Source organism: Vidua macroura, chromosome 8, assembly GCF_024509145.1.
Source record: "Vidua macroura isolate BioBank_ID:100142 chromosome 8, ASM2450914v1, whole genome shotgun sequence".
Taxonomy (NCBI): domain Eukaryota; kingdom Metazoa; phylum Chordata; class Aves; order Passeriformes; family Viduidae; genus Vidua; species Vidua macroura.
Genome location: NC_071578.1, coordinates 34,359,720 through 34,382,732, shown reverse-complemented (window position 1 = coordinate 34,382,732; position 23,013 = coordinate 34,359,720).

Genomic DNA, 23,013 nt, shown 5'->3' with positions numbered 1-23,013 from the left:
CTTCCTTCCATCAGGATTAGCTGAGCCCCAGCCAGGGAGGCTGAGAACACTCCTTAATCCGCTGAAGTCAAACCACATTGTTAAACCTCAGCAGCTTCCCCCCAGCCCTTCTGCTCAGAAACCAGGGATTTAGGAAAAGAAAAACCTAAAAATCTTCAGATACGAGTATTTATTTGCAGGTGCTAAATGATTTCTTGATTAATTCTGCAACCTGCTGCTCACTCTCTGTTTGGTGTTTCACTGAGAAAGTATTTTAGCTCGACAAAGAACTTCCAGGCTGGAATGTGCCTGGTGTGGGCAGCAGGGCAGTAATTGGCTTGAAAATCAAAACAGTGAGGAAGAGCATGAAACTAATCTGAAACCCTTTAAGCCAGATAAAGGCTTTGCTTTATCATAGGCACATGTCTAAACTTTTCCAAGCCTAATAAAGAAGCATCATCGCTGCAGCAGATGTTGAACGTGAGCCTTGCTTCGAGGGGAGGGGGGGAAAGAGGAAAGAAATGCCTATAAATACAGACACCAGAGGAGGCTCTCCCATTCCAGACCTTCACATGCCTCTGTTTTACAGTGGGATACCATCAAAACTGCAAGGACAATATGAAGGGAGCCCACAAGAACGATGGAGGGAGCCTGTTTGCAAGCGACAGGAAAAAGGGGAATGATTTCCAACTGGAAGAAGGCAGTGTTAGATGGGATATTAGGAAAAGATCTTTCACTGTGGGGGTGGTGAGGCCCTGGCACAGGGTGCCCAGAGAAGCTGTGGCTGCTCCCTGGCAGTGTCCAGGGCCAGGTTGGATGGGGCTGGGGCGACCTGGGACGGTGGAAGGTGTCCCTGCCCATGGCAAGGGGTGGAACAAGGTGATCTTTAAGGTCCCTTCCTTCCCTGTCATTCTATGATCCCATGGATACAGGAAAGGAATGGCTATCCCAGGCTTATCCTAGCAGCCCAAACAGCATTTGAACAGAAGATCCCTCAGCAGATTGTCCTCCCAAGCCCCCAGCCTTGCCAGTTCCCCAAGGAGCACACAGAGAAAAGTGCAGCAGATGCAGCATTTCTGGAGACAGTAGCACAAAGTAAACCATTCCATCAGGCTCCTGCCTGCCAGGAAAAGCCTGGACATGGGAAGTGGTGACATTCTGAAATCCCCAGTGTTTCAAGGAGTGCTTTTTAGATAATTCATGAATTACTGCATGGTCCAGGATGCCCCTTTCCAGCCTAGGACAAGCCTTACTCATTAAAAGACGAGACCTGTGCAATTTTTTACCTCTTCTCATTGAAATAAAGCAGTAAAAAGAAAATAATCAGGACTGTGACAATTTAATTATCACCCTTCTAAGGTGGCTGTCCCACCCTGATGCTTTTGAGTTCATGGTGTGCTAAACCCCAGGAACTGGCCAAGACCTGCTAGGAAGTCAGGAGCAAAACATCTCCATCCTCTGGAGACAGCATCCTCTTTCTGTGCATTGCTTTTTTAGTGTGGAATTTGAATTCCAGGCCAGGAATCCAAATACATACACACATCCAAAAAAAAAAAAAAAAAAAAAAAAAATCAAAAAACAGCTTTAAAAATTTTGCAGCACCCTATCAGTGCTCCTACCTAGGGAAATACATCAAGAATGGGCCTGTCTATCAGGCCTGAGGAATTCCCTTTTTTTTGTTCTATCAGGGATGCCAGAGCAGCTCGAGGTACAACTCACAGGTAGCAGGAATGATGTGTTTTCTAGAAAGGAAGGGGCAGGGAGACTCCTCTGGCAACATAAGTCAGTTCAGATGGTGCTGGCTTACAGGCCTCTTCCTTTAAATTGATTAATAATGACACATTTAAATGGACAACATAAATTAATTTCTGAATTGCACCATTAGTAAGTAATTAATTTCTTTGCTCTGTGAAACGAAGATATCACTGTTATCTAAATCTATAAAGAGAAGAAATGCTGAACGAGGACTCCATTAATGTAAAAATTGATTTTTCCATTTACCCTCTTCTGAGGTTTTTTTTTCCCTCCCCCTCCCTCCAATGCATTTATTTTTTAAGTGGCTGGGGATGGGGAGAGTAACCTAATTTATATTTCCAGTGGTAATCAAAAGATCATGCATGCTCATTTCAACCAAATGATGTCATTATGAAGGCTGTTAAAGCTGGGGTTGCCTTGGAAACACAAAATACTGATGGTTGAGGTTGGACTTTGGAGTTCTGGGTAGGCAGGAATGAGCAAACGGCGTGGCCACACCTGGGAACATCACCCCAGGTCACTCAGATGTTCTCTTCAGCACTTACCAGGCTGCCATTTCTCCTGTTCCTGCCATAACCCAGCGGTTTCCCGGGGCCAGGAGTGACGAGGGGCAGGAAGGACACTCCAGCTGAGGGCTGTGCGCTGCCTGCCACCACCAGCTGTCCCATTCCTGCTGCCCAGCCCCAAAACACCCACCTGCTGCCCCTGGATGGAGAGCCACAGGGCATTCAGGTGGTCTCTGATGAGCAGAGCCAGGATCCAGCTGCACACGAGGTGTTGGATCCTCCTTTCCATCCCTGTTTTCCATTTGCTTGGTAAATGGTCCAGCCTTGGTGCAGGTCATGTCTCCCATCATCCAGGTGCAGCCTAGGAGAGGGAGATTTATTTTGAGTGCCCCAGAGAATCCTCCCTGGAGAGGGAGATTTATTTTGAGTGCCCCAGAGAATGGGAGTTACTTCAAAGACCAACAGCTTCACACACCAAGACATGTCTGTCCCCTCTTTCAGTCCAGGATCCATCAGGCAAGGACACGTTGAGTAAAAGTAATTTTAAAATCAGCAACAAGTGGAGCTGACTTTCTATCTATGACTTCAAGAAGAAAAAGCCTTACTATTTTCCATGCAGGGAATATTTCCTTGGCTCTTGTGTTGAGATGTTTCAGGCAGCTGTGCCTGGTGTCGTTTGCAGGGGAGGGTGCCAAGAAACAGCGACACGGGTTGGGCAGGAGGTCTTGGGCAGCCCCACCAGGACAAAAAGGATGAAGACTGATGCTGCCGTTTTGAAACAACTGCTGGGTCTCCTCAGCCAGTTCTGCTCTTACCAGTTCAAGGCACTGGGAGAGGAAACGTGGGACTGAACTGGAGATGCTTTAGTACAGCTGATGCAAGGAGCCCCTCGGGTCCTTCAGCTGTGCCAGGCCACGATTTCACAGCTCCTTTCTAGCCTTTTTCCTACCCTGTCCCAAGAAGAACACAATGTCACCTCTGACCACATCATGAGTTAAAGCACACCTCAGAGAGAGGGAGGCACAGCCTGAACCCCATGTCCAAATATCCCCTGCCCCAAAACAGGGAACACAGCCAGTGGAATGATTTACAGAGTGTATTTTGGCAGCTGCTTTCCCCCCTCTCCCCCCCACCCCCGTCCCCCCAATTTATTAAAGAGGGCAAAACAAAACCTGCATACAAACAAGCCAATGGGATGAAACATTTATTGTCTGTGCAAGGAGTGTTAAATGAACTCATTTCAGCTTCTCAATTAATATCCAGATGTCCCCAGCCACTGCCAGGGTTCCTTTCCCTTTGGTGAATAGGTAATGACATTAATACCACCATGTGATCCTTCTCTACCCTTACTGAGTCACCCTCCCCTTCCACACAGGAGTTTCTTTTAAGGTTCATCAATTGAAATTATTTGAATGCAGCAAGAAAAAGAATAAAAAGAACGTTTCCTAACACTGGCAGGAGCATTTCAGGCATGAGCACTTTGAATATTTATTCGCCCTTTGTGGGAGCAATCTCAGCAAGGAAAAGTCAGCGTGAATAAAAGGAATTGCAAATACCAGAGAAGGAGTTTTCATTCATGAGAATATTTGCACAGGCTCCTGGAAGAATTATCAGCCAAGGTAATACAAAATCCCTTGTAGCATCAACACTTTGGGTACTCCATAATCCCGCTTGTCCCATGGAAAACATCTTTTCCTGAGAGCTGAGGGGCTAAGCTGGGATGTTGGGGGTTTCAGGAAGACTAGAGAAGGATTGGAAAAGTTTGGAGAATTATCTTTGCCCTGGTTCTGTGCCAGGGTTCCTTATATTCCCTCTGCCTCTCCTCTCCCATCCACTCTCTCTCCCTCAAGCTGGAATGAATAAGCTCAGCTTCCTTCAGAAGTCCAAAAGAAAAAAAAAAGAAGGGGGGTGGGGTGGGGAGGGAAGATATGGCCAAGCAGCCAGAACTGTTGGTGCCATGGAAAAGCAGGGGACTCACAGGGAAAAGCCAGCTGAGGAGAAATTCATGGCAGAACTTTACGCCACAGATCTGGAATAGACAAAATTCCACGTGGGATCGAAATGAGGACGAATTGCTGCAGAGCAGAGCCAAAACATCCTTCTGCCTGGGAAAGAAGCAGCAGCATAGCAGCATCCACTGCATTTTTGGGGGTCAGCAATAAAGCACCGAGGTCTATTTACTCATAATTAGCCTTTCTGGGCAAAAAAAAAAACCCGTGGAAGTTCATTCTTGCCATAGAATTTTATAGGGTGGTTCAGAAACTTATGGGAAGGATATTATCTTGCCCAGGTTTTTAGAGCATTTCTCTAGAACCCTGTTAGTTTCAGCCCTGTTAAATTCAATAACTTCCCTAAGGGAGTGCTTTAAGTGTCAGGCTTGATTCAGTTGTATAAAGGGATAAGGGAATAATCGTTAGACAGCACACGGGGATGGGAGAAGTGGTTTTGTGTGGCACCAGTCTTATTTAAGAACAGTCTGAATTTATAGATGAGGCTGATGAGAAAGTTGGAAGCAGCTAACGTAAGTGTAAAAGACAAAAGCCAGGCAGTGCTTTTAGAGAGGGCTGGGGTACCACAGAGACGTGGGGGTGGTTTCAGATGAGTATTTTAAGTGTTTTTAGCTGTTTGCCTTGGTTCCATCAAGAGGATGTCGCATGTGCTGTTCTTGCTATTCATAATGTAAGCTCTGGGCACCGGGGCCCCTGTCCCAGCCTGGGTTTCTTGCTTTGTAATTAACATATCCTGCTGTTATAAGCAATCCAAAACACTGAAGGCTTTAATATTTCTTCTTATTTCTAATACTTCCAAAACAGAATATTTGACTTCTAAAATACTGTTGTCATTGCACCTTAAATTATTATGACAGTGTGAATCATGACTAATCCCTCTGAGTGTTGAGCACAGGCACAGACCAGAAGCCCAAATCAGCACCTCTCTTACCAAGTACTCGCCTCATCCTCTCCAGAAAGGGGGGAGGTGGGTAAACATGGCCTTCAGGAGACAGAGGATGTGAAGAAGTGTGGATGTCTCCATCTGAGACCTGCTCTGGTCAGGAGACAGCCACAATTTGAAGAGAAGGAAGGGTGTGAGGTTGGCTTTACAATGCCGAGCTGCAGAGGAGAGGCCATTCCCTGGTTTCTAGGGGTACATGTGAACTTAATGATGCTCTGATAGCTTTTCACTTCAAATATAAGAAAACCCAACACAATCAGGCAGGTCCAACTCCATTTCCTTCACTGACAGAACCAAATAACATGGATTTTCCAGCCAGTGGCTAAAACGACTGAAGCTTTTTGCTGCTAGCCAAGGATTTTCATCAGCACTTCTGCTTCATTAACAGGTCACCTGCGACTTCCTCAGCCATACCTGAGACCCTTCAGGAAGAGGCACCTCATGACCTCAGCCTAATCCACCCCTGTTCCTGGCATCCTTCACACACTGTATGGTGCTCTCCCAAATCTGGATCCCATCATGCTCAAGACATCGTTGAGCAACACCACCACCACCAGCTCCTGCTTTTCTAAAAGAAAGGACAACTGCAGGAACTCTTCCCAACCACCCAAATGCCTCATTTATCTCCAGAGCTACTCAGCTCTTCTCAGCTTGCTGGAGATTTCCTGCTCCATCATTCCACACCCTTTTGATGGCTTCTTTGAGTCCATCCCTGGCCTGAGCAGAGACGCTCCATTTGTTTGGCAAGAACGTCCCTGAGATTTATACCTGTAATTATCCAGGTAACCTTTCCGACAGGGAATTTTAAAATGATCAACGCCAAAGCAAACTACACATTAAATGTGATTAATAAGACACCAAATGACTGCGAGGCTGCACCTCCCTGCTTGTTAAGCGTGTCAGCTGGAGCATCCCTGACCGATCCCACCACTGTGAGACACCGTGGGACACCCAAAAGTGCCCATTCCCCATGGATATATCCTCTCTTCCCTGGCAAGGCCCGTGGGAGGGGTAGGGTGTGAGCAGCCACAGATGGTGACATCCATCCCCCACGTTTCGTGGAGGACTGAGACTTCTTCTTGGGTCCTTGCTCATATCTGCTCCTGCCCTCCGGCTCTCTGTCCATTCTGGTGGGATTCGAGAGGGAACGGTGCTGCCAGAGGGATGTGAAGAGGTGGCAGCAGGATCTCAAGTGACAGGAGACAGAGGAGCACGAGCCCAGCTGGGAGGAAGGTTAAACGAGGTGCCGCTCCCTCAGCACGAGGTTTTCTCTCTGGAATTGTCTTGCCATCCCCAGCGCCCCTAATGGAGCTCTCCCCTCGCTCCCTGAGCAGGCTCCAGCCTCACCTGCCATCAGAGCACCCACTGTCTGGGGAAAATAGCCCCTGTCAGGATATCCATCAGGATATCCCTGTCAGGATATCCATGTCCCAGGGAGCCATGGCGTCCCTTTCTTCCTTCAGAAAGGGCTGCAGGAGCATTACAAGGAGCTTTTCCAAGGGATCCAGCTTCACAGCGTGCTTGGCAGGTTGCACAGCGTTATCCATTATGGCCTGCATGAAGCTGAGGTTTTCCAAAGCTTGCATTTTGCTGCTGGGTTGCCCAAAGACAGTAAAAATCAGTCACAGTCAAGCCTGCATTGACCTTCAGTCAGCAGCTCCAGCACGCCGGATCTGCAGGAGAAACGCTGATCGCTGCTTCCCTATTCTCTGGGCAAAGTTATTGCATATAAATTGTGTATTGATTAGAGGCAGAAATTGTAAAGAAGCCTCTCTGGGAAAACTGGAGGGTGGGAAGAAATTCAGGGGCTGACAAAAGAGCTGCTTTAATTGGAAAGGGAAGCAAAGCGGTGGGAAGAAAAAATAAACACAACCTCCCCTCAAGAGCCTCCCACTCCAGATCTGAAAATCCAAGCAGGAATTGTCTCTCTTATAGAAAAGGAACGGGATTTTGGAGCTGGGGAATGGAAACAGGAAAAAGAGCTGGCTTTTCCCCTCCACCCAGCACTGAGGAGGATGGGGAAAAGAGCAGCTACGCTTTCTGCTGCTCCTGGATTTCACAAGGGGAGCAAGGAAAGCCACGGATCACCTAACAAGTGTGTAACAGCCGTGCTTAACTCTGCCTTCCAGCTCCAAGTGCTTCAGGGTAATTACACATCTTGGACTTATTAGCTGTAATTACTGGGTTCTGTAATCTGCAGAATGTGTCATTACAGCACAGGCAACCTCGAGCGGTCTAAATAGGATCGGAGAAGTTTCTTCTTTATCCTGAACTTTTCCTGCCTCGGCGTTAGGTGATGTGCTGCTTCTCCTGCTGGGAAGCCTCACCATGCCCCCAGGACCCCTGCAGCCACCACAGGCTGTGGTTCCTGACCTGGGACACGTGTGGGAACACACACAGCCCTGGCCTGCTGCTGATTAAAGGCGGCAGGAGCCTTTAAAACGTTTGGCTCTCCCTCACACAGCCAAAATTTGGTGTTCATAGTCCCAGCACTCCTTTGGATAAGCACCATTACACCAGGAATGGCTGGATCAGCTGCAGGCTTGCAGCTCCTGCCTCCTGTCCCTTTGCTGCTGGGCACTGCCAGGACTCTGCCTTCAGCAGGAAAGCTTCTGAATCACACAGCTACCAGCAAGCACAAAATAGAGGATTTGATGTCACTTTGGACCTACATAAAAACCTTGCCAGCTCATCACAGATGGGACTGGTCAGAGCCGGAACAGATTCCTGAGAACATCACAGTATACAGAAATAAACTGGTTTAGGACTCTCCTGCCTTCCAGACAGCTTTCTCCCCTCCCCAAATTCTGTGCGAGTCACTTCTCCTTTCACCTGGACTACTCTCCTGGCTGTGTTTCTCTCCAGCCTCCCCTGATTTTTGGGACACAGGCTGGTCCCCCAGGTGGTTGCTCCAGTCCACCCCTGCATGCAGCAGTTCCCCTTTGCAGGTGCCTCACAGCCCAGATCCTACTTTTGCCCCCTAAAAGTAAACAGAAGCTCTCAATTAATGTCCATCTCTCTTTCCAGACAAAAGCAAGCTGGCAGCTTGGCCAGAGCAGTGGGAAAGCCTGGGATTCCCACACTTTGGACAATCAGCGTTTGGGTACAACTTTTCCCAGGGCAGCTTAGCTTTTTTTCCTAAAATCCCTTTAATTTCACCCCAGTGCACGAAAGGGAAAAGCCAGTCTGCCCATCCATCCCTGCACAGAGGCCTCTCAGATCCAGGCTTTCCTAAAACCAGGAGGCTGTAGCAAAGGATAAAGCCCAAGGATAAAGACAGCTCCAGAAAATTTGTCTCCAGTGCGATGCTTCCAAAGCAGGTGCCACCAGATGGGCACAAATCAGAGAGTGCCACCATGCCCAGTGTGACCTGAAAAAGCTGCATCTGCTGTGCCCAGGTTGTGCCCAACCCATCCTTGAGTGGTTGTTTTTGTTTTTTTTTTTTCCACAACACAGGTCTTTACAAAAACTTGGCAATCCATTTTTATGTGATATAAAGATTTTACTTCCTTTTGGTTCCTGCTCATTGTTTGGGCCAAATGAAAAAAAAAAAAAAACAAAAAATCTATTTGCAAGGGGAAAAAAAAAATAATCAAAACCAAAAGAATGTGTGAGATATCCTGGACTGAAATGCACCCTTCTTTCCACCCAGATTCTAAGGTCTCCAATATTAGCCTACCTTGTTATCCCACTTGGATTAGCAGGGACATGGCAGCAGTATCCTCACCCCTAATGCTTCTGGAGTGCCCCAAAAAGCCAGGCAGGTAGAGGGGGGCATCAGGCTCCCCACAGGGGTAGGGGCTACCTGGGATAATCCATCTTTTCCAGAGGCAGTGAGCTCCAGCCTCACTGACAGAGCTAATGCATCTCTCCAGGACAACAGAATGTAACTGAGCACAACACGAGCGGGAATTTCCATGGCAATTTTTACTGTGAATTACACGTGGCCTCTTCTTATGAGCCTCTAACACCCCCTGAAAGCAGCACTCACCTGTGGGAGGCCTGTGGCCACCTTGCACTGGGCCAGCCAGGAGAGCTGTGGTAGTCTAAGAGTAGAACATTGTCCTTGTAACCGCCTAGGGAGAGAAAGAAAGACAATAAGGTGTGACCATCATTTCCTTTTGGTTTCCTTGGGAACCAGCATCCCATCCCTGATACAAACAATGGGCTCCCCAAACAGACAAATTTTGGTTTCTCTTCCCTCTGGGGAAGCCTCTGGGGAGCCTCCACTGAATCCAGAAGAGCTCATGGGGGTTTACACAGATAAAAGAGGGAGGTGTATGGACCGTGGGCTCCACAAGCAGTGCCAGAGGTGCCTGTGAGGGTAACTACTTCTTATGAAAAAGAATCATTAGTCTCTGCTCTAAAACTTTTATTTTGTTTTATATTCTATTCTAAAACTTAAAACTCTACATTTTCTATTATGTGATATTACACACTTTCATTTAAACTACACACTTTTAATCTCAGTTCTATCATTCCATTTTGAAAGCTTTTTCTACGGCCTCAGGTCAAATGCAGTTTTCTCTTGGGTGTCAGTGCCTGTCAGCACAGAAAGTCTAAAATTCTCAGTAGTCGGGGCTCCAACAGGTAGCTTCAGATTTCTGGCCACCAGCCAGCAGGTGAGATGGTCAGGTAAACCAAAAGCATCACTGATCTTCTTTGCATGCTCAGGATTTTCCTCCTTGTTCCTTTTGGACTGTCCAAAGCTTGGAGATGAGAGTGGATATAATACCAACCATTAGAGGAGCAATTACTTATCTCACAGGAGCTCTGAGAGGCTTAATCAGCTCGTATTTGTAAACCAGGATGAGCTGAAGGATGCAACACATCCAAGGAGGAGTGATGCCTCAGGTTTTAGCTTTTATATTTTTCAGATTCTGTGCTGCTTTACTGTGTGGTTCTGAGCTTCACATTAAGGGATGCTGAGCTCTCTTCACAGAGTAGGGAGACAAAACAATTCCTTCTCCAGCTGGGGACCAAGGACAAATGAGCCAAATCTCAGGCCCAAGAGCACAAACAACGTGGGCTGGAGAGAGAAAAACAAGCAGGATGGGACTGCATGGGCTGCAGCTGGAATTGGACAATGAACTCCAATGTGCAAATGGAGCAGAATTGACCAAAGTGAGAGACCCCGTGAGCACTCGTGCATTTTGTGACCATTTTGGTTCATCTTGGGTGCAGCCCTGGCTGGGCTCTTGTGCTGCCCAAGGTGGATCCATGGAGGAGATCCTTTTCATAAATCCCTGCTTTATTCTTTAGCTCTGTCTGGCTCTGTTCTGGGCCAGCCTCCACCAGGCATCAGAAGGATTGCTCACAACAAAGCCCAGAGCAAGGCAGCTTTGCTGGCTGAGCTCCCCTCCGAGCCCAGCCGCCCCTCGCCGGTGGCACTGAGCATGGTGAAGCTGAAAGACCCCTCAGGGAGCGTTCCCAGCCCTCAAACCCAGCAGGAACACGACACTAATGACATCCTTCAGAAATGTAATTAGCCTGCCTTCGTGGCGAGGTGCATTAGGGAGAGCTCAGAGGCTCTGAGAAGTGGGCTCCAGTGGGTGAGAGCCAAGGTTTGTGCTTTGAAAACTGCATTAGGGAAGGGGGAAAAAAATAGAAAAGAAAACGTTCTAATATTACTTAATTACCTCAAGACATCCTGAGATGTAATTGAGCTTGGAGGGCTAAATGAAGGCTGCGCGTGTGAGACCGGCAGAGGTTGATGCATTTATAATGAGACCACTTTGCAAGGCAAACAAGGTCCCCACGGAGGGAGAGGGGGCCAAAGAGGAAGGACAAGAAGGGGGCTGGGCAGGTATTGGGGTGCCTAAAGTTCTACTGGTCTCCACCAGCTTCGTGCAAAGTCCCTTTCCCCTCTGCTCGGGGTTGCAGGCCAGGCTGGATGGAGGCAGGATGGGAAGTGAAGGGTGTGGATGCAGCTACAGCAAACCACAGAATCAACTCTGGATGCTGAAAACCCCATAAAAACCCTTAGTGCCCAATAAAAAGGGCTATAGCAGGCTGTCAGAGACATCCCTCCGTGCAGATCCAAACCCAAGCTGTTCAGCATCCTCCTGGGGAAGCCTCGGGGCAGGGAGCGGGGTGAGACAGGAGAACAATTCATCCTCAGGGCAGGGCTGTCCCTGAAGATGAGAGGGGAAACCTTCCCCAGAGTGGCCAGTGCTCATCCCCACTGCTCCTGTGAGCTGGAATGGTGGCCAGATCCAGGTGGCCAGACCCCAGTCCTGGAGAACATTCCTTCCATCCACAACGCCCGCTGCACGCACACAAGCCCATTCCAGCCCTGATTTACATACTGTACAGAAGGAGACATTAAAATCCAAACGGTTTATGGTAATTAACACTCATTTAAATATTATACTGGTAACCATCACTTCCAATTCTTCTCAGCCTTGAAGGGGCTCTGTGTGCACGTTCATGTGTACAGGGAGATTTTAAAGGGATACTCCATCTTCTCTCCTGATTGCTGCCTTCCCAGAAAAAGGATGTTTAATGTTCATTAATTGTTTCATTTGGAGAAATTGCTGTGAAAAGCCACCACAGGAGAGAGGAATTTTTTTTTATGATTATTATTTTTTTTTGGAAAGAAGGTAATAATGGGGAGCCCTGCCTGTGGCAGGGATGCATTAGCTGAGCATGGCTCTGTGGGGGCTGTTAAAGCCCCGTGATGGGTAACACAGAGCTGCCTGTCACCAGAGGAATGAAGACTGTGGAGATCAAACAACATTGAAGTGGGAACAAATGCTTCATTTATCACAAATTAATCCTTCTTTCTCCTTCTTCACCGAAGCAGCAGGACTGGGTGGCTCAGGAGGCCAAGGGGACCTGTTGAGCACCCCTGATGGGCCTTGCACTGATCCACCCCTTTGTGATATCAAAAATCAACGGCAGTGGACAAATCCATAGGTTGTGGTACGAAATAAAGCTGTGAGAGGCTACGGGTGTCCCAGCCCTGTGTTCAAGAGCTGCTCCAGCAAGGCCAGCCCGGCAGGGCCCTGCAATCCAGGGAAAGCTGGATCCTCCATCCCTGGAGGACGAGGAGAAGATGCCCATTGCTGCATCCCTCAGGCTGCAGTCCAAGCACTGACAGCTCTGTCTCTTCCCATCACCTGGGGAGTTTCCTCAGGATGCAGGAAGTTCTCCTTGAAGGGATATCAAACAACATCCACTCCAGCACCTCCCAGGTGTCCAGACAGCCAGTCCCAGCGATCCACAGAGATGCCAGCTCCTCTGGGAGTGACTCTGGCACAGGATGGGAAAAGGCTGGCGTGGTTGCTGTGCCCCATATTCACCCCTTTCCCTCTGAGCCCCAGGGACACAGAGGGGAAGGTTAGACCTGCACAGCACGCCCCGGGATCCAGCTGCACGGAGAGCTGCCCTCCCCTCATGGCCCAGAGCAAACAACCAGCAATCCCAGCAGGGCAGTGACCCATGTTCACAGCTCATCAGAACAAAAACTACTCGGGATATTTGACAGCTTTGTACTCCAAAACATTGCTCCTCACCCAGCCGTCCATGGGAAAGCCTGGGAAGTGGCAGCAGAGCCCAGGAGCTGTTGCAATGCCCCTATTATACTAATTATGTTTTCTGCCCAAATCATCTCAGGTGTGGCTCCTTGTTACAAAACAGGAGTAGCCAGGAGAGTCTCTCTGATCCCTTCAGGCTTGGAGCTGTCCCTTGAACCACAAATCTCATGAGAAATACGCAGGATTTCCTTGCAGGGGACCACCAAGTGATGCTGAGAGAACATAAGCAAGAGCCTGAGCCCATTCCAATCACTCGACAAGGTCTTGCAAGATCCATGTTTGCATTAAAAAGAAATTAAAAGCTTTTCCACTCCACTAGCTTGCCCAAAGCCTGCATACTAAATAGTAAATGCTACCTATGAGGTTGAATAAAATCTTCATTAAAAAAAAAAAAAAAAAAAGCCAGCAGTCACTGAATACATCATGAACAATGACATTGGGGAGGCATTGTTCTTCTTCTGCCTGATGGACCATGCTGAAACACCTGTTTCTTATCGTGGAACTGTTAATAACTGTCACCACCAAAATCAGGGCTGAAAAAGTGTCATTAAGTCAAGTTATTCCAACCTACATCTCACTAGGAGGGGGGAAAAAAATCCAGCAAGGAGGAAGAGAGGCAAAGCTATGCCTGAGACAAATGTCAAAGCATAAGTGTCCATGTGTCCCCCAAAAAACCACCAAAGAAATCCATCTTAGATGGAGATCTTGCTGACATGAAAGACACAGCTGGGTAGCCATAGGCAGTTTTAACTGATTAACTACAGACATTGACCCTTTCAATTAATTCACCAGGGATTTGTTTCATTCTAATCATCTCCTAAAGCTGCAGCTTCCCCATAAAGTCAACAGAAAAGCAGTTTCTGGTCCTTCCTCTCTGAAGGCAGCTGTTAAAGGGGTAGGAGGGATGGCTACCCAGGGGTGTTTAAAGGAATCCTGACTCAGGGAGGAATGAACATCTCCTTAGGAATTGCAAGGTCTTTATCTTCTCAAAGAAAACTGCAGCAATGCAAAACTTAAACCCCCTACTTTGCACAGTTCAGGCATGGAAGTAGACCCGAGTTTCTCAGTGGAGGGAAAAAACTCTCCCACTGTCATTTGTTGTGCTGCTCACTGGCTGTATCCACTTGATCTCCCATCACTGTTGAAAGCTTTGCTACAGCAAAAATGGTCATTCCTCCCCAAAATCACAACCAGTCTGATGTTTCGCTCTTCCAGAGAATCACCAAGGCTGGGTAAGGCCTCTAAGGTCAGCGAGTACAGCCATCAACCCAGCAGCACCACCTTGTTCTCAAGTGCCATAAACCCACATTTTTCCAGTGCTTCCAAGGATGGTGACTCCACCACTTCCCTGGGCAGCCTGCTCCAATGCCTGACCACCCTTTATGTGAAGAAATCTTGCCAATCTAAACCTCCCCTGGTGCAACTTTTCCTTTAAGGCCCTGGTTTGGTCCCATTTTGGGCAGTTTCTGCCCAGTGGAGCCCAGTTGCCACTCAAAGCTCAGGAGCTGACATTCACAAGGAGTCACAAGAACTCACTGGAATGGGTTCACCACAAAAAAAAAAAACAGTCAAGTACCCTGATATTTTCTGTCAAAATGAAAAACTAAGTGGAAATTCTGGCTGGAGCAACTCTTTGCCCTCAGCTTGGGAATCCATGCAGTGACAGCCTGAAAGCTTCACCCTCGCTGTACCACACTGAGCGTCTGGATCGAGTCTCTTTATTTATATTTTCTTGAAACATCAGAGCTTATTTCCCCCCACTTCCCCTTGATCCACAGCCTAGAAGAATTTTAAAAGGATCCACACTTCTCCAGCAGTGCAAGCGCATTCCACGAAAAGATGCACCTGAGATGACCTTGAAACAAGCCTAAATTAATCTCTCTCTCAGCTGTGGAGACAAAGCGAGTCTTGAGCCGCGGTCGGGGCTTTGTAAAGCGGGACACGGCGGAGGACTCATCCTTTATCTTCCTCTCGCTGACAGCCTGAGAAAGGCTGGTTCAGAGGAGCAAAACAAAACACTCACCTGCGTGACAGAATAGTTAACTTAATCCCCCAAAGGCAAATCCTGTTAGCGTGTAAAACCGGGAGTGATAATTGTAACCAGTTTTCAACCTTTTACTGTGGTGGAAATAATCGCTTCAGTGCCACTGCCTGGCTTCCCAGGGACTCCTTTCTCCGCAGATTATTTTAAGCTAATCTAGCAAGAAGGAGCAGAAGGGAAGGAGGGTGTAAGACTAAAGATGAGGGAATATTTAAGACTGGGGTGGGAGGGTGAAGTTCAGGCAGCCACAGGTTGGTCTGAGCAGCAGCTCTGCTTGAGAAGCAGCCCCAAAGCAAAAATCTAAGAAAATGGGTAAAACCAACCAAATTTCACGCAGATGGATTCAGTCAGGCGAGCCTGGTAAATATATTTTTCTAGGAGATAACAGTTGTTGTTTTTTGTTTTTTTTTTTCCCAGACAAAAGCCAATCTTTGTCTTTTGTGAGAGAGCTTGACCATCTGGACTTCAGAAAAGCATCTGATATTTTGCCACATGGGCAAATGATTAGTTAAACTGTAGGAGGGGAACATTACGATAAGAATTATGAATCAAAGAAATGCTTTGCCTAAAAAAAAAAATAAATATATTATAATAGATAATACCAAAAAAGGAGGCAGCCTGGAGAGATTTTGCTGAGCAGGCTGTTCAGTCACCACTCACATTCAACACTTCCTTAACAACGGGGGACCAACACTCATCAAACTCACCACTCTGGAGGCAAAACAAGGCAAAACAAGGAGTTTTGGCATCATTTGGAAGGAAATGATGCCTTTGAGCACCAGACTGACGGATGTGGAATGACATTCAACGGGACAAAATCCCAGGCCAGGTTTAAAAGATCAGTGGCAAGGGTGCCAAAGTCAGTGGAGAAGCCCCACATGTGTGGTTGAGCTTGTCCTACAACACATCAGGGGGCCCTGATGGCAAAAAGGCATCTACAACTCAAAATAGTTCCAGGAGAGAGAAAGAAAACTGCTACCTCAGAAACACAAAAGGCTGAGGAACAGCTGGAATATAAATTGGTCTGACTGGCCAGCACAGGAGGTCCCCCAGCGCAGCATCTCCAAACCCAGGTCTTCTCCAGCCCTCTTCAAACACAAGATTGTCTCTGTTGGAACCCAAACCCAAGGATTTCCCACCCTCAGACAGCCCCTGGAAAGCAGGAAGGGATGAAGCAAAGGGATTTCAACAGAAATTAAACGGAATTTACTCCGGTGAATTTTCACAACCAGATACTTTGGGCAAACATTATTAAGCCTCCTTAGGTAATGTAATTAGAAGTTCAACCCCTTTTATCTAAATATTGCACACAGAAAAAAAATATCCATCATCTCATAAAGTGAGAAAAATGGCTTTTCCTTCTATTTTTTCTTAATAAAGGTTTTTTTTCTTTTAAAGCCTTCTTTAAGCAGCTCAGCATTTCATGAGGAATCTTGGGCTTGTTGTAAGTGCATTTGGATTTCTCCTGAGTCAACCAGGAGACAGATTCAGGTTCTACATCAAAATATGTGACAATAATCCTCTTCAGGTGGCTGCTTGAGGGAAGGGAAGACAAGCAGCAAAGGCCTCTAAACAGATAATTACTCAGCTTTACCCAGCAACTTCTGTCTTTATGGGCGAAACCCACTCACTGTGAGTAAGAACGGCCAGAAATTGAGACAAAATGGTTTTTAGTCAGAGGATGTCAACTTGCCAAACCCAAGATCTCACACAGAGGGGAGGAAAAAGCCATTTCAAATGACACATTTATTTACCAGGCCAGAGATTTTTCAGCGTCATCATGGAGTTTTCAGTGATTTAAAAAACAACACAAAAAAACAATGAAATAAAAGAAAGAAAGAAAGAAGAAAATAAGAGAAATAAAGCTTCACAGAGCACAAATAACCTGGTATGTTGGGCACTGGCCAGGGATGCAGATGGCTCAGATTCAAGCCCTTCAAAGCAGGGATTGTACCTCTCTCTCTCCAACATTCCCAGTGAGGCCCAAGCCATAAACCAATTCTGGGAGTTTCACTCTCACCTTCTGATTAAAAAGAAAAGAAAAAAAAAATGTATCTTGGTTTTCTCTTGCTGTAGGAAAAGCCCTCCTTCTGAAACCTCGGGGAGGACTGTGGGATGAGAAAGAAGCAGGTCCCTTCCCTCCCTGGTTTTGATTACAGCTTATTAGCATCATTGTTTGGTTTAAGATTTCCCATAAAAATTCCATTCCCAGCAAAGACCTCGACTAAAAAGTAAGCCAGCATTAATAGGAGCTGTCTCTCATTAAGAGCAGTTCCCAAAGAAACGGGAGCTCCTGGGTGTGTGTGACCATCTCAGCCACCATTTCATAACTTTCACCCAGTTTTGACACAGGGTAGAAATCACAAACTCTTACGTTCCTGAAAGCTCAAGGGAAAAAAAAAAATTGCTGGAGAAAGGGGAAGAACCAACCCCAACCTCTCTGCGAGCCACCGGAGAACCCACACCGAGCAAAATCATGGGAGACGAAACTCTGCCTTCCCCCGCCCGCAGCAGCACTTGGCTCTTAAAAAAATTAATAAATTCCTGTCAGTAATGGCCCAGACTGAGAGGCAGGGAGGGAGAAAAGAGAGGCTTTGGAGCTCCCTTTTCCCAGGAAGGGCCGGTCCTCGCAGCCGGCGGGGTCGAGGGCTTTGCCACCGCCGGCTCCGAGCAGATGGCGTGGACACGCCTGAGCTGGAGAAACCTTTGGTAATGAAACGCCTCTCCCAGAAATTAACTTTAATTAAGGCAGGAGTGCTTAATATCTGTGTTTGAGATATTAAATCTTCAGAGGAGACCGTTCCCAGCCTCTCACCTCGCACCTTCCCCGGCATCTCCTCCTGTCCCTGGGTGCTGCCACCCAGCCTCATCCCCTCCCGAGGAAGTTGGCCCCAGCTGCTAATTTGCAGGGAAACGTGCAGGAACGTCACGTCTTGGAGCTCTCCATCCCTCCAGGAAAATTTGACAGGGGGTTCAAAACTTGTTAAGGGGAGGCTGGTGGGAGGAAAGGCACTGACAGACAGTACAATCACATAAGCTGCTTTTCCTCGGGAAACCAGGCTAAAAATAATACCCTGCAATTTGACAGCCTCAACCCAGGAGAGCCACCAACGTGCCAGTGAAGATGAGGAGCAGAGCCTGGATGGGGGCTGGCTCGAGGAAGGCACAGGGACAGCACTCGTGAGTCAAAACCACACCCTCGACCCGCAGTGGCACCCACCGTGGCCACTCCAGACACCCGGACCCATCCAAGTGGGCACAGGTACCTGGAATTTTGTGAGCCAAAGGGCTCCTGTGAGATCCCCCACTCCGAACCCACAGCTTGCACAGTCTCACCACACTGCTGCTGAATTGTCTAAAAAAAAAAAAAAAAAAGGCTGTTTTATGACCCAAAACCACCGGTGCAAGTGGGAAATCTTGCTGTCACAGACACAATTCCACATCCCGCTCCGGTGATGGAGGAGTGAACCCTTGGGTAGTAATTGCTATGCACGGGCAGGGGGAAGAGATTCTGATAGCTTTTATTATCAGGGTACCCAGACGTAGAACGAATGCCTGCAATATTTATCCATGTCATCACTTAGAGTAAGTAGCCTGATTTGTCAAACCGAGACAAGATTCAGGGACGTCAATTAGCGGGAGACGGAGGGCGAGGCAGGGAAGAAATCGTGCCCAGGATTCAGCAGGGTTGCAGATGCTCTAGCCCAAATGTCAGACACAAAACCACGAGCGGCTTGCACCGGTGAAACACGGGCAGGAGCCCAAAACAAGAGGGTGAGGGCAAGGCAAAGAGTCCTGCTTGGAAGGCAAAGGGTCCTGCTTGGAGGTCAGCCCTGTGCCCCCCGGGTGGGTGCGGGTGCTGGCTGGCAGCCCGCAGAGCCGGGGGAGCAGGAGGGCGAGGAAGGTTTCCTTTGACTGCCCTCTAATGCCAGGTAGAGGGAAAAAGGGATGGGTGCTGCAGGGCATGGCAGGAGCCTGCCGTTAGTGAGGCAGCAGGACTTGGGAACGAACCCTACAGAGAGGTGAGAAATGCTGTCCTAAACCTCATGGAGCCCCAGAACAGACCAGGGACTGAATTGCTTTTCTGGAGCAAACACTGCTCACCGCACTATGCACCCTCACGGGGTTTTTTGGACCACTGTGACTGGCAGGGATTCATTCCCCTTTTTCCTCAGAAATCATTAGCCCTGCACAGAAATGATGGGCAGAAGTCTTCTTGAAGGCTGGGGTGGGTGGTCTCTCATTCCCAGCTGTTGGAAGCTTGGCCAGATAAACTCTTCCCTGTGCAAGCCAAGGCTTCCCCTGTAAGTAGCAGGACCACTGAGGCTGATGAGTGTAAGAGTTTGGTTAAAAGTTAGCGAGTCCCAGCCTCCAAAAACCCCCTAAATATTAACTGCCAGCCTTAACACCAGCCTCCAGTAATGCCCATCACTGGTGGCACCAGGTGGGAGAAAGTCTCTGATGGAGCAAAGCGATGGAGGGTGACAGCTCCACCCTTGAGACCACAGCTTTGGGGAGAACTTTAAGCAAAGCTCCCCAGATGTTTATACTCCTGGATTTTTGCCTTGCTTCTTCCCCCAGCCTGGCAACAGGTGACAGCAATGACCTGGGAATCGATTTTCACAGGCAGAAAACATCCAGCACCTTTCGAGACTCCCAAGAATGTCACCCTGTGCCAAAGTCACCACGAGGAGCCCTGCAGGAGAAGGAGCAAAGCCCTAAGCAAAGCCAAGAGGGAAACGCTGACACCGGGATTCGTCTTGCTTAACTTAATAACTGCGGACACCAACATGTGAGCTGCTCATTCCACACACTTGTCTGTGGGTAATGAAGAGAAATGGGCACTGGTAGGACACAAATCGATGGCAGGGGATCAAACCTGAGCTGGAAGCACTTGTGCAGGGAAGTCGCGGCCATCGCCATCAAACTGTCCATGGAGAAAATCCCTCCCAGGAATTTGGGGGACAGCAGAAGGAAGTGGCCTGGGAGCAAGACGAGTCTTCAGGAGAGGAGAGCTGATGTCTGGAGACAGCTGAGGCTGGCAGGCGAGCACCGACAGCCTCCCTCCTCTCCATCAGACACGGAGTGCCCGCCTCCCACCTCTGGGGGCCGGCCAGCAGGGAAGAGGGATGACAGACACATTAGCACCTTCTTCTTCTTCTTGACAGCTTGTTTTTGTCCCAGCTTTCTTGTCCTTCACTAATTATTTCCTTTTGATTTGGAGACTGCAGATGAAACAGAGTGTCCATGGCCTCCAGCTCCTGCCTTGGGGCTGAAGGGGGGGGGGGGGGGGGGGGCGGAATTACAGAGGACTCAGAGCTTGCTCTTGTCCTTGCATCAGGAAAGCAGGAGTTTCCCTTTAGAAACGTTTGTTGCACGATTTTTACCATGAAGGTGGTGAAATCAGAGTTCTCCCAGAGGATGCTCCATCCCTGGGAATACTCAAGACTTGGCTGGATGGGGCTTTGAGCAACCCTGTCCATGGCAGGGGATTGGACTTCAAAGGTCACTTCCACCCCAAACTATTTTATGATTCTATAAAATCTTCAGGCCAGACCGAGAGTTACAGAACACTGTTGTTAGGAAAATTAATCCACAAGCACCAGAGGTTTATGTCCAAAAAGGAGACAGAGGAGTCCTTTTACTTTATTGGAATAAAGGGAGAGGCCATGCACTACACTGGGATCTGGGGCTGCTCTGGGAGACCAGAAAGGGTTGAAGTCCTACAGGAAGGAGCACAGACCCACAAGGTGGACAAACTGTGCTAAGCACATTTCTTTCTCTCTCAAGATTTTTCATAGAGCTGTACAGAGAGAAAGAAAGAGAAAATAATTTCTATTTCTGTTCTTTGTTTTTCCTATGTGGAATATCTTTGGAGAATTGTTTACCTGGGGTGATTGCTTGATTGGATTTTGGTGAGAATTGTTTGAGCCTGATGGCCATTCAAATCTACCTGTGTCTGGACTCTCGAGGGAAGGTTACAAGTTGTTAGTTAGATTTAGTAGTTAGAACAAGTAGGGATGTAGTTTTTGAATCTTCCTTTATATAGTATATTAATGTATTATAGCATAGTTATAATAAAGAAATCATTCAGCCTTCTGAACTGGAGTTGGACATCATCATTTCTTCCCATTGGGTTCGCCTGCATTTTACACCTAGAGTTACTCAAAAACCAGCATGAAGATATGCATGGCAATCTAAAAGGAGTTTGTTTTCCAACCTGGAGTGCCCCTCCACCCGCCTGGGCATGGAGCATAAATCTCTGCAATGCTCCTTTAAATTAATCCATGGGAAGAGACTCAGGAAGAGGCAGGTCAGCGAGGGTGATGCAGACCAGTGGTTTGGAGAATTCTTGTTCTGGCCGATAACCAAAGATCAGAAAGGAAAAGGGCACAGGGGAAGGAGTCGGTCTCCACCAGGAAGGCTGAACACAAGCACAGCCCCTGCAGGGTGTAAAACATTCCTCTGCCCCATTCCAGCTCTGCCAGCAGCAGCCCTCACAGCTTTAGGGCACCACAAGCAAGAACCACGAAGATCAACTCCCTGCCCTTTCCCAAACCATCACAGCACACACAAGACAGCAAGAAAGCACCCGAGGGAAGTGCCAGCAGCCCAATGTCCCACTCTCATGGGACATGAGCCAGGTTGAAAGGTCCCTCCACTCCACAGCTTCCCGGCCAGCAGAGCTGCAGTGCCCCCAGGGACCAGCTCAGAGGTTTTTCAAGCCCATACATTTGTATTAAATGGTCTGTTAGAGATTTGCCGGTGGTTTTCGAGCTCTGACAGCCTTGTTTTTATTTCAGTTGCCTTTGAGCCACCTCGCAAAATTTTCATATATAAATATGGAAATATGCAAAACCCCGCAGATTTATAGGATCTGACACTGCGCTTTAAATGAATCCCCCATGGTCTCGTCTTCTGCTGGGCCCCCTCCCACAGCACCCTTTCCTCCAGAGTGGCCTCTCTGTGAGGAGAGATAATCCTCCCCAGGCAGCTCTGGCAACACATCACACTCTGCTCTGCCTCCCAGCCCAGCAATCTCCCATCCTGTGCCCCAGCTGGGACAATGCCCTGCTGCTCCTCTCCTGTGCTGGGAGTGCTCAGGGCCAGGCAGGATGGGGCTCTGAGGAACCTGGTCTAGTGGGAAGGTGTCCCTGCTCACGGAATGGAATTAGGGTGTTGGAATTGGCTGTTGGAATTAGGTGTTCTTTAAAGTCACTTCCAAACCATTTCATGGTTCTGTTTGGATTTTGTGATCCGGTTTTGAGCTGGACAGGACAAGGCAGCCCTGGGGATACAAAGCAGTGGGAAATCCACACTGTGCTGCTGCAGGAAAAGCCTCGGTCAGATCCTGTGTGGCTTCAGAGGAGACAGACCCAAGACAAAAGTCTGTTGGACATGCAACTACTATAGGGAAAAAACCTCTTCTCCCTACAGCTCCCACCACAGGAAAGCCCTGCTGTCGCTTCAGGGTTAAATCAGAAACCAAAAGATCCATCTCTCACCATTTTCCATTCCTTCCCAGCTCTGCCTGAGGACCACAAAGCTTTTGTGATGGGAGCCAAGGGCAAGCCGAGGTTTCTTTCTCCTCTGAGGGGCAGATAGCAAAATGCAGCATGTCCCTGGGGACACAGGCCCTTGGCACAGGGTGAGCTCCCAGTGATTCTTTTGGACTGAAAACCCTCAGGGTCTACTTGGAAAAATGCCTTTCCTGTTTTTCAAACCACTCATGGGGCAGCTGAGCATGACAAAATCCAACCCTGAGCTCCCAAGGGCAGAAAACCCCCCTGAAACCTCATTCCCCCTGGACAGGGGCACATGGATCACCCGGGGAGAGGCAGGGCTAGGGGCTCATCCAAGCTGCACAGCCACTGCCATCCCACTCACATTAAAAACCACGTTAAAAAATAAATAAATAAATCAAAGTTAAAGTAGTGGTGGCCTACATGAGGCTGATGTGTATCCTGCGTTTAAATGAGTGAAAATCTATTTAAAAAGGAGGAAGTAATAATGTGTATTTGTTGGTAGAATGTTTAAGAAGAGCCAGGGCTGATTTCCTAAGCACAGGCAATGCCTCCTTTGTTTAACAAACAAAAAGCTCAAAACACAAAACCTCTTTGCCTGGGAGATGGCAGCACCACTTCCTCACCGAGTTCACACTCCACTATTTTGTATGATTTCTTTTTCCTTTTGGCTTATTGTCTGCATCAAGAGAATTTCAATTTCCCTCTAAAAGCAACTT